The following is an 11,609-nucleotide window of genomic DNA, read 5'->3' as shown; positions in this document are numbered from 1 at the left end:
ATAATTGTATCAAACTTTGTGATGTTGATTGAATGTCATTGGGCTTATGATATGAATCGTTTCTTGGAAAAATTGTGTGTATCACTTGTGGATTATGCATGAAAAGTTTGAACTTGTGACAAGTGAGTTAAATGTTTTGCCTCCAAGAACTTGAAAATGAGCTTGTAAGAATTGAGCCTTTGATTGTCATACATTTACAATCTCATTTTGTTCTTGAGTGTAAATCATTTGAGCATGTGTGTTGATCTCTAGAACTTGCCATGAGTCCTTTCTTGAAAATAAAAGTAGATGTGTTGTTAATATTGAAGTGATTTAAGGCCATCTTTGTTAGCCACTTAACTCAAATTGTGTCCAAATTCTCATTTGATCCTAGTTTACCCCTTTCGTGCCGTGTAGCCTTTCTTTTAATGAACCAATGATAAAGGGGTAGAACTTAGAGTGTTAGTGGTTGCTTTGATGAAAATGGTTGGAAAATGATTGAAATTGCTTGTCAAACTTCGATTGAGTGAAAATCATTAGTCTCCTATTAGCTCAAAAAGAAAAAGAAAGAAAAATGAAGAGACATGTGAATAAAATAGTACAAAGGGGAGTGATTTGCCTTTTGAATCATGGTCTTGATAAGTATTCATAGGGTGAAAAGGAAGAAAAGTGGGGATATTGGTTGATTGATTAGAAAAGAACAATGGTGAATATGACATATTCAATTTGGGAATTGTATGGGATATGAGTCACTTTGCCTATAAACACCTCACCTCACCAAAGAGCTCTCATTGCAACCTAAATAGAAGCCCTTTTTGATCTTTATTTGTAACACATTGAAGTATAGAGAGTTAGGATAAATGGCAAGCTTATGGTAGATTGCATACTTGTTTCAATTTGAGTGCAAACACGTCCATTCTAAACACTTGAGAGTTGAGTGCGTCATTGAAACATCCACTTTGTTAGGATTCAAGCTTGGAGGTTATAATATTGAACTCATTATCACTTGTGACTTCTTGGAATGCATTTATACTTGTGATGCACTTTTGAAAGATTTTTTGTAAAATTTGAAGCCCTTGAAATGACACTAATTCATGCTCACATGTTTGTTTACTTTTATTTCTCTTCTCTTCGTCGTTTGGGGACAAACAACACTTTAAGTTTGGGGGGTTGACAAACATGGTTTTCGTACCTCAATTCCACATGATTTGTTGTCATTTCCCTTCATATTTTGCTTGCCAATGCGTGTTTGTACCATAATGTTGAGTTTTATGAAGATTTGATGTCTTGGTGTAGTTTTGGAGTAATTTCAGGAAAAATCAAGGATTAATTGGAGGATTTTGAAGATATTATATTGAAGTACGTCTCGAGAGGAATCCGTGAGCGCAAACGGCGATCAAATCCGAGTCCGGACGAGGGAGAACGGAGCAAAACGAGCGGACTGCGCATAACGCCCAGTAGCCCGCGGTCACCACCCGCGGCCGCGGGGTGGGACCGCGGGTCAGCTGCCCCCGACTCAGGAGACACCCGCGGTCACCACCCGCGGCCGCGGGGTGGGACCGCGGGTCCCCTGAGCATCCCCCACGTTTGAAGGCCGCGGACGCGGGCTGTGACCGCGGGAAAAGAGCGGAGCATCCCCAAGTGGGCCCCAGTCGCGTTTTTCAGCCCTTAACCCCTTTCTCCCCCTTTTCCTCACATTATTCATCTTCCCCAACCTCATACTCACCCATTTCCATCTTCCCCAATTCATTCACACCAAACCCTAGCCTCCATTACCACATCTTTTTACCAAGATTGAAGGCATTGAAGAGGAGAGAAGATTGAAGAAAGCTCATTAATAGGATTTGTCACTTCTTACTCTCTCTTTCATTTATGTATTTCTTTGATTTTGGTTTGTTGTTTGTGAACATGTTTGGATAAAATCCCCCATTGGTTTGGGGATTAGGCTCATGGATGATGTGATGGATTGATTATTATGCTTAATATATGTATTGATTATTTCCTTGTTATTATCTTTTCAAGCCCTAGCTTTAATTCTTGTATGGATTGTTGGCCACTTTCTATGCATTTCTAATTTGTGATTTGAATTGGGAGAGGATAATCATAATAGATTAGGAGCTTGAAACATATTGACTCAATAAACCGGGAGGTTGAGAGTTGGGTGAGAGTTTACCGATCCTTTGTGCTTTTGGGAGTTATAGGTTAGAAGTTGACCGGGGACGGCAACTATGACCCGTAATCTACCGTTTTAGTCGTCCGGGAGGGGGCTAGAACTAGTGGGGAGATCACTCTAGATAAATAGGAATATCAAGACTAATATTGAGCTAATTTGAAGTCCATTGCTAATCCATCGATGCCTAATCCCTAAACCACCTTCATCACTTAATTAATCCACTTTATTTGATTGTTCTTATTTTGTCTTTGAATTTGTTAGTTAATCAAACCACTCACCTCCTTGTTTAGTCTAAATAGCTCTAGCATAATGAATTAGGATAATCACTAGATTGAACTACTAATTCTTGTGGGATACGACCTTGCTTCCATATATTACAACTACTCGTATACTTGCGGCGTGGTGAAAATATTAGCGAACATCGAACTGAGGTTTGTGTTCCTAGTGTTTGGGTAACTTTGGTGTCTTGTCGGTATTCTCTCGGAAAAAGGTTGGCCAGCCCTTCGTTTCCTCACCTCTCTCCATTCCATTTAAACCACCAATGTTAATTTGACAGCAGATAGAATCACATCGGTTCAATCCAATTTCACAGAACCATACAGAACAACCAAGCAGTCGAGAAACGTAACCGTAACTGTACCGTAGAGAGGAAAATCGTCGCCGCGGAGAAAGTTCTCGAGATCTGGGAGAAACCAAAGCACAATCAGTATTCTGGAGGCACAATCGGCATCGGATCTGAGAGCCGATTGCTGGGTGTTGCAGGAACGACGTCGTTCAGCTGCTGCGAAGGTCAGCTGGGAGCCGATCGGAGGTCTGCTGGGAGCGGATTGCGCCGGTCTGCTGCTGCGAAGGTCTGGTCTGCTACTGTGAAGATCGGCGCCGATCTGCTACGGAGGTCTGCTGGATCTGCTACGGAGGTTCTGCTACGGAGGTCTGCTGCTGTGTATGTCTGCTGGGAGCCGATCGGAGGTCTGCTGGGAGCGGCACCTGTCTGCTGCTGCGGAGATCTGCTACGGAGGTCTGCTACGAAGGTCAGCTAGGAGCCGATCGTGATCTGCGGCAGCTGATGTCTCTCTTTTTAAGTTGGTGGTTGATGGCCTGCAACTCCCGTTGCCAGAGGCGAGTCGGCGTCGTCGCGAGCACGATGAAGTGGTGGTGTCGCAGGTCTTCTCGCTCGAGTAGCAGCAGCGGCGGGCCGCGTTTTTCTGACCACAGCAGCAACAGCTCGGATCGCGTTCACAACCACAGAAGCTCCGTTCTCCGGCGAAATTTCCAGAGTCGGTGGCTGTCAACGTCTGCGTGGGCGGAGGCAGTGTTGGGGGTGGGTGGAGGTACTCATAATGCTTTGGATCTCATATTCTTCCGAGTAATGGATCGGAGACGGGCGATGGCGAATGGGTTTTCGCTCAGAAGGAATGAGCAATCACAAATCACTGCTGAGTTCTCAGATCTGCGGCACACTGAAAGGGACTGCAACCTTAGTACTCCAATTAGCTAAACAATAAGAATTCTTAATTACATTATCTCTCTCCTACTTTATCACTTTATCGTCTTCTCTCTTCTATTTTATCACTTTATTACATTTTCTCTCATACTTTATCACCTTTCATCTCCTACTTTATCAATTTTAGTATTTTATTACCTACACACTTAAAACACTAATAATACTCTCCTTAATAACCGTGCCGAAACCAAATGGGACAAGTCCAATGGAACGGAGGGAACACTACTCCCACTTCCTTCGTCTCATAAAAACATAAACATTTGCAAGCGACACAGGTTTTAAGAAATGTTCGATAAAAGTATATTGTGAATGGAAAAATGGTCACACTTTATAAAAAGTAGAGATGAAAAATAAAGACATTGTGGTGGGGTAGTGTACCAAAATAAAAATGTTCATATTTTTGTGAGACGACTCAAAATGACAAAATATTCATGTTTTTGTAAGATGGAGGAAGTACTATCTTTTATAAATAAAAAATTGTTAAACATCATTAACATTTATTTGAAATTGATTATCATAGTTTTGTGGGATCGAGATAGCTTAAACAAATACATGCATATATCATTAATTATTAGTATGTACCAGGATTGATCTATTTTTTTTATATAAAAAAAAAATTGGAGAAAAGTTAAGTTCATGCACCAAGAGATTGTGGACGCCGTGGAGTGATTAATTGCTGTTTCTGTATTCTTGCATGTGTTTGTGAACTAAAGGGATTTTGTTAAGATTATTATACTTTTGTAAGGGTTAATAGTGCAAAAAATTAAAAATGGATTATGGAAATTAAATGTTAGCCGCTAATATTAGTTTTAATAATTTTTAATTAACTTTGACATGAAAATACTTAAATATCCTTACTTTAATTTCGTATAACTATCTATTGAATATAAATATATGATACACTTGATAAAAAATCGTATTAATTGTGGCGCGCAATGGACTGATACGACTAATTGAGACAACTGGTACCGAGATGTTGCACGTCAAGACTGTTACGATCGCGAATAGTCCATATTCTAATATTCATACTAGTCGGAACGACCAATGCAAATCATCTCAATCGTACTAGTATATATGCCTTCAATTTTATCTACGTTTATTCTAAATGTAATTTTGTGCGGATTTTAATTTTTGGCTACAATTTATTAAAATTAAGTTGGTGATCACCTTTCAATTTTCACTATCTATAATGATTACCTCAAATTTTACCTCTAATTATAATTGCTAAGAAAAAAATGTTTATGGTAATAGGAACATAATTTATTTCCAAAAAATGAAGACAATATATATATATATATATATATATATATATATATATATATATAGTAATTTCAAATATTAGAGTGAATTAAATTATACTCCCTCCGTCCCTGAAATAAGTTCATTTTTTTCCATTTTGGGACGTCCCCCAAATAAGTTCCTTTTTCTTTATTTCTATTTTTGGACAACTACCCCACCACTAATAATACTTTATTTATTCTTACTTTTCACTTTTTCACCACTCTCAATACTAATTATAACATTTTTTCACATTTTCACCACTCCAAATACTAATTATAACATATTTTTTTTCCACTATCAATACACTTTACCATTTTCCTTAAAACCAGTGCCGTCCCCATAGAGGAACTTATTTTGGGAACGGAGAGAGTAGTTGATTACCCTGTTCACGTGACATTGTTAATTCAATTATGGATACATTAACTTGTGCACACGGTGAGTAAGTGAGCAGTATTTGATATACACTATAGTTATCTTATTTTTTGAATCTTTGTCAATGTAAAGTGTGACTTTTTTTTTTCGAAGAATATAAAGAGTAACATTAGTTAAAACAAAAACAAACAAAAATCGGCCAGACAATGTTTCTAATTATGGAGATCACATGGTCGGGGGAATATCATTGCAGATATTAGTCTTTTTTTAAATGGCTTTTTCTTGCTACAGACCTCCTACAGGCTACAGTTAAACTAAGAGTTACCTTTCATGCATTTTTAAAACTAATATTGTACTTATATACAAAATAATTTAAATGATATGTTAACGAAGTCCATTAATTCATACGAGCTCTCTGGACTTTCAACGAACAAATTTAGTGCTACACGAATATTCATATATTCGATCTTAGAGATAATAATTGATCGATAATGTAGACAATTTTGGTGGTGGTCGTCTAAATATTTAGGTGCACACACGCACACTAATCAAGAAACTTCCTGCTCTTGATAAAGTTTAACTAAGAAGAATTTTATCAATCTATTATTGGACGACACGACCGTCGGTCCACGTCTGAGTCCATGCACCGATTGCATGCTGTCGTGATAGCGAAAACCCTAAAGTAGTTCCGATTACAAAATTTATGAACAATATACTTCCTCCGTTTCATTACAGATATCCCGTTATTTTTAGGCACCAAAATTAAAAAATATCTAATTAGTAGATAAAGTGAATCGATGAAAATTATTTAAATATTAGGTATAAAGAGATAATATTTTGCCAAAAAGAATGAAACATTTGTAATGAAACATTCCATTATGTAAAGTTGGATATTTGTAATGGAACGGCCGGGGGAGTATAAAAACTAAAACATGTCAGGTGGAGTGAATGAGGGGGCAACGATTACGAGGCTATAGAGAAGCTAGCCTCGATTTATTGTAGCTATTAATTTAATTTTTTCAAAATAGAAAATAATTTAATTATTTTACTGTATTGTTCATATTGTAGATAATATATACTTTGTATTTTAAAAAATAAAAAATATTAGAATTACAAAATAAAAATAACTACAATATGTAGAAAATATAGTAAAATAGCAAAAAAAATTATTTATTTAAAAATAAATTAAATGAATTATTTTTTTCTTTTTTTTGACTTATTTATGATTAACTATAATGTGGCCGCATAAATTTATGGTAAGAAATATAAACCTAAAGGCTTCTATATATAATTCAATTCATATTATAATATTGTCTCCTGCTCCTCCGAAATTATTCTCTTATTTCTCTGTATAGCATGTACCTAACCTAATCAGATTTGTTATATTCATCCAAATTCGACCACTATATATAATCGCCTCCAATTCTGACATCAGCGTTCTATTATTAATTCTACAAATATCTATCTCTCAATTCATTCACAACCCTACTTGAGGGTCATGCTCTATAATTGGACTCGAAAAACAGTAGTTGGCATCATGGTCAACTCAGAACCCTCTTCCCTTAGATGAACTAGATATTGAATACATAACTTAATAATAATTTTGTGTGTATTTTTCAAGTATTTTAACAAAATTATCTTTTCTTAATACGTACAGTATATATATATATATATATATATATATATATATATATATATATAATCAAATACGCATTTCATCCATAAAACATAAATAGAGTTGGCACGAATTTTAATAAAAGATAATTGTGTATTTGATGAGTGGAGATGGAAATGATAAAATTGAAAAATGTTTGGTAGGTGGAGGGAGTAATCAATAACAATTTATTTTGTATTATTTCAGTTTCCCCTTAACTTACCATACTTATAAGTATATGTCACTTTCAATATTTATTAATTAATCATTTATTTTTCTAAGTTTTAATTTCATTCAACATTCTAATATGCATAGACATTGTCTAATTTCTTTTTTTATTATTTGTATTGCAGTAAGTACCATATGGGTCTTGGCTATGTGTGTGTATATATCCTCCTCATTCATGATCAGTTTTAATTAAGTACCCTCTATACGACTAGTCTATAAAATGTATAAATATTATAGGAAAAGGTCAACAAAAACTTACCAACATTTACAATAAATTGGTAGACGACATAAAATATAGATGAAATTTGTGGCTATAACAATAATACTGGTACGTACCCTTAAATTTATTTGGCCGACAACTGCAAAGTTAACCCACACATGCTTTGAAGAAATAATAGTTCTAATAAGTACTGATGCATTAAATTCATTCTTAACGGGACTACATGTGAATGCATGTGAAATACTGCCTTATCCTATTCCTTGGATTTATAGTACTGATCCCCATATTTTATAAATTACAATAATTCCACCTATATATATGCAAATGCACAATCACATTATCAAGTATACAAGTTTACAAATATCGTAATTAACATTCTTTAATCAACCCAACATCATGTTGATTAGCTAGATAGAGTAGGATCCTACTTACAACTAATTAGATCAATCACATTATATATATATAATTAAATTAATTGTTCATGATGAAATCTCAATCACATTATATATATAATTAAATTAATTGTTCATGATGAAGTCTCTAGTTCTCGAACTCTTAATTAAGAACTACGACTTGAAGAGTGAGATTAAATATGGGCGGCCGAGTACTAAAGTCAATCCATACAATCAATTATGTCATGTATTCAAATTAATGTACTACGTAGGTGATTTTATTACACCATAACTATCCTTGAAGAAAAAGAAAAAAGGTCAAATACATTTTTAATGTTTCTCTTAAGGACTAAGTAATTAAGTCCTTTAACTATTTTTAGGTATAAATTAATATGCACTATTTTAAAGCTTAAAATTTAAAATAAATAGATAAAACTATTGCATTATAAATAGATGGAGTGATAATAGTATGGAGGGGCATGTATGTTAACAACTATTTGTATCTGAAGGGCGAGTTTGCTTTGAGCTATAATGAAGGGATAAGCTACATTTACCACCTTATATCTCGTTTGTTTTGATGTATGAAAAAATCGAGCAGGTTGTACAATTTTTTGGGCAGCTCCTTATCCCTTGGGAAAATGATAATTTTATACCTAAAAGAAAGGGTGGTATAATTTTATACCACCTTATAAGAAGTGAATAAATATATTATTCAAACAAAACAAGATATAAAAAAATGTGGTCCCCACTTTAAGTGATAAATTTATACCTCATTATATTATCCCTCCATTTAGAAGGATAAAAAGTAAACACACCCAAAAAGTTTACTTAATCTTGCGGAAACATATATGTAGGTGAGTTGGTAGGATGGAATGGAATGATTATTCTTATGTAGGTTCATTCAATTCCTATATATAATTGGTACTAGCTAGTATTTGCACCCCAGGTGAATTGGTAGGATGTGAAATGGAATGATTACTCTTATATAGCTTCATTCAATTCCTATATATAATTGGTACTAGCTAGTATTTGCACCCCGCGTAATACACGAGAAACGTTTTTATATTTCTATATTTATATTAAATTGATACCAATTCAATTATCATATTTATAAATATAATAAAAGAATTATGTTTAACCGAATGTATTTGAATTGAATATTGAAAAAATAAAATACATAAAGAAGAATTTACAATAATAAAATTTAATATTATGAACAGGCAAAAAAAAAAGTTAAAAATGAAAAATAGATATGGTATTATATAAAAGATGAGAGAGGAGAGATAATTTTTTAAAATTTTAATACTTAAATAAATATAACTTATACATTTAAATTAAATATTTACATAAATTATATCAACAATTAAAGTTATCATGATCTCTATTTGATATGCATATTATTTTATAATTATTCGAATTTGATAGTTTTTAGAAAAAAAATAAAACAAAAAAAAGAGAAAAAGAGAAAATATATAATTTACAAATAAACTTTCAATTTTATTATAACTATAAAATTATCACTTAATTTGAAATTCATTACATTTGAGATGGATGACTATTCCTGATAATGCAAGAATAGTCATCCTTTCAATACACATGAGTTTAGTCATTCATTTTTAATACATCATATTTTAAAGTATAATATATTTATAGTATTTTTTATATTTATAAAAATAGTTTCAAAAATAGACTAAACTACAAATACTGTATTAATTATTATCAGTATTTAATTTGATATAGCTTGTTTAGAAAAATAAAATTATATATATATATATATATATAGGGGGCCGCTCCAATGAGACCCCCTAATTTTAGTGAGATCTAGGGCACGATCTGGTGCGTTTATTTTATCAATCCTATAGCTGATATTGTATCCGGAGGGTGATTTTTTTTCGCAGGCTTCGAATCCTAGAGGGAGCAGAATATTTTAAATTTTGTTATTCATCAGTATATACTGCATTGTTCATCAGTATATATGTCTTATTCATTACGAATTTTTTAAATTTTATTTTTCATCAGTACATACATCTTGTTCATTAGATATACGTTTTGTTCATTAGTATTATATGTCTTATTCATTGTACTCATGTTACACGAAAAATAGGGGGTCTCACTGGAGCGCGCCCCTATATATATATATATATATATATATATATATATATATATATATTAAAGCTAATATTTTTTGTTTTATTGAATAAGAAAATGAAAGTTTCAAAATAAATATAGTGCAAAAAATATGCCTATTAAAATTTTAAAAATTAAAATTATATATTTCTTTGTTCCAATAAAAATGATTTGTATTCCATTTTGGATTATCTGCTAAAAGTGGAGCATACCTCAAATGGAAAAAATTAAATCTTAAAAAGTGTGGGGCCTAATCACTATTTATTTATTATTTATTAGTTTCTTTAAAGAGGGGCCTAACCACTTTTAATCAAATTATAGTTTACGTATTCTTTTTAATCTCCGTGCCCAAAAGTTTTAATCCACTTATAATGAAATGAAGAAAGCACTATTTTATATAGTTAATATTGTTAAATTATTTAATTCATTATCATTTGTTTACTTTGATGTATTGAAAACTTTGAGACATTTCAATCCCTTTATTATTTTTATCATTTAAGCTAGTTTTACTTGATTCTTATTCCAATGAAAAGGTGAGATTGGAGAAATCATATCTTATTATAAAATAAGATGATAAATACTACTCTCTCCGTCCCACTTATCTTGGCACACTTTCCTTTTTAGTTTGTCTAATTTATAATGACACTTTCCAAAAATACTATGTGGTCCCTACCTTCTCTATACATATTAAATAAGTAGTCCCCACCCACTTTACACTCTTAACCCCTTATTCTTTATTTCTATACCCAAAGTAAAAGTGCAAAGATAAGTGGGACGGATAGAGTAGTATTTTTATCTATCAAACTTGATCATTCAAAGTAAACGCCCCTACAGACATAATTTCATTAGAGGGTGTGTTTTTTTTTTTAAAAAGAGGATCAATAGTGAATCCTCATTTCTTCCCTTGATGACTTGAACCCTTGACTTGATCATTAGAGGATATTTACTTTGCATGATATAGTCGGATTTCTCCAATTCCACTCTTTCAATGAAATAACTCAATAAGGATCACAAAACTAGCTCAAATAATATAAATAATCCAAGTTCTTAGAATATTCCAAAGTTTCAATTTATCTAAATAAATAAATGATTAATCTTATTATTTTTAATGCCCCTAATGGACAACAGCAATATTGGCTTTTGGGACATTCCAAGCTCGTATTTGATTACATATCCCTGAGATGTCATTCTACAAACTCAGTTTCAATAAGGACCATTATTCATTATATATATTTTTGTAATAAATATATCTCCGTCCCATATGTATAGACTGATTAAAAACGATTGAAAATTAAAGAATTAAATAGAAATATAATAGTAAATGAGTTAAAAATATAGTATTATTGTTTAAGGAAACAAGTTTATATATTTGGAACATCTGAAAAAAAAAATCAATATAATTAGAACGAATGGAGTATAATTTTGGTCTATCCACAATGAACATGATCAGCAGCCCACCTTGTGTTTCCGGAACTAAAAATTTGGTGTCGCACATATTTGCAATTCTTTTGAAAGGTCCTCAGCCTCAGGCCTTCTTTTTAATATTAAAGGTTCTGAAGATTTTTACAACTTGGTCCAAAATTTAGACCATAAAATGTAATTAACCTTCAAGCTACTAAATAATTAGTTAATTTAGTTGCTTTGCGTATTATCTTATTTATAATAATTAATCAAACTCC

This window comes from Salvia miltiorrhiza, unplaced genomic scaffold (assembly GCF_028751815.1).
Source record: "Salvia miltiorrhiza cultivar Shanhuang (shh) unplaced genomic scaffold, IMPLAD_Smil_shh original_scaffold_468, whole genome shotgun sequence".
In the NCBI taxonomy this organism is placed as follows: Eukaryota; Viridiplantae; Streptophyta; class Magnoliopsida; order Lamiales; family Lamiaceae; genus Salvia; species Salvia miltiorrhiza.
The sequence above is the reverse complement of the archived record's forward strand: the minus strand, read 5'-3'. Positions refer to the sequence as shown.